The sequence below is a fragment of the Triticum dicoccoides genome, chromosome 3B, assembly GCF_002162155.2.
Source record: "Triticum dicoccoides isolate Atlit2015 ecotype Zavitan chromosome 3B, WEW_v2.0, whole genome shotgun sequence".
In the NCBI taxonomy this organism is placed as follows: domain Eukaryota; kingdom Viridiplantae; phylum Streptophyta; class Magnoliopsida; order Poales; family Poaceae; genus Triticum; species Triticum dicoccoides.
The window spans coordinates 28,762,091-28,762,706 of record NC_041385.1 but is presented as its reverse complement, the minus strand read 5'-3'; the positions used below and the strand labels follow the sequence as shown (position 1 = coordinate 28,762,706).

At 60.1% G+C, this 616-nt stretch overlaps 1 protein-coding gene across 1 annotated transcript in view; it reads left to right on the top strand.

The window, feature by feature from the left end:
• Nucleotides 1-616, top strand: part of LOC119280607 (extradiol ring-cleavage dioxygenase-like) — a 3,194-nt gene that overhangs the window by 973 nt on the left and 1,605 nt on the right. The window lies entirely within an intron of this gene.

Below are 616 nucleotides of genomic sequence, written 5' to 3'. Positions count from 1 at the left end.
CAAGCACACTACAGATGAGCAAAGAAGATCCACTTAGAGTCGACGAAGACTACCATCAAGATGAACGATCCATCAGGAAGAGGTGAGACGGACGACAGCGGAGCGAGAACTCCAAGAGGATGCCTCCAAGAAGGGCACGACCACGAATAGTCGCCACCGTCCGATCTGTAGATCAAGTTTTCACCCGGAGCAACACGAAAGGAGTAGGAACACCGCGACGGAGCCTGCGGGAGGAGCACAATGTCCGCGGACGCCACCGCCGATGGCCAGTACACGGACTGGGCAAGTGATGTACCCCGGTGCTCCTACCCCTCTGTCGTACCCCCGCTCCACGAACCACCTGCAGCCATGCCGCCCAAGCAGCCATGGCTGCCCGCCCGCACCCAAGCCATGCAATTTGCCCATGACTAACGTGTCTTCCACCGTCAGGGATGCCGCCCTGCATCCAGACGTCCCTGAGATCAACCAAAAGCCTTAGCTTTGACCCGACCGACAGTCCCCAACCAACAGAGCCGCCAATGACTGCCCTACCCCGAACATCGTCGGGTCTGAGCCTATCCGCACCCGGCCGAGGAAAGGGGGTGAGGAGGAGGAGGAGCAGACGCATCCACGGCCG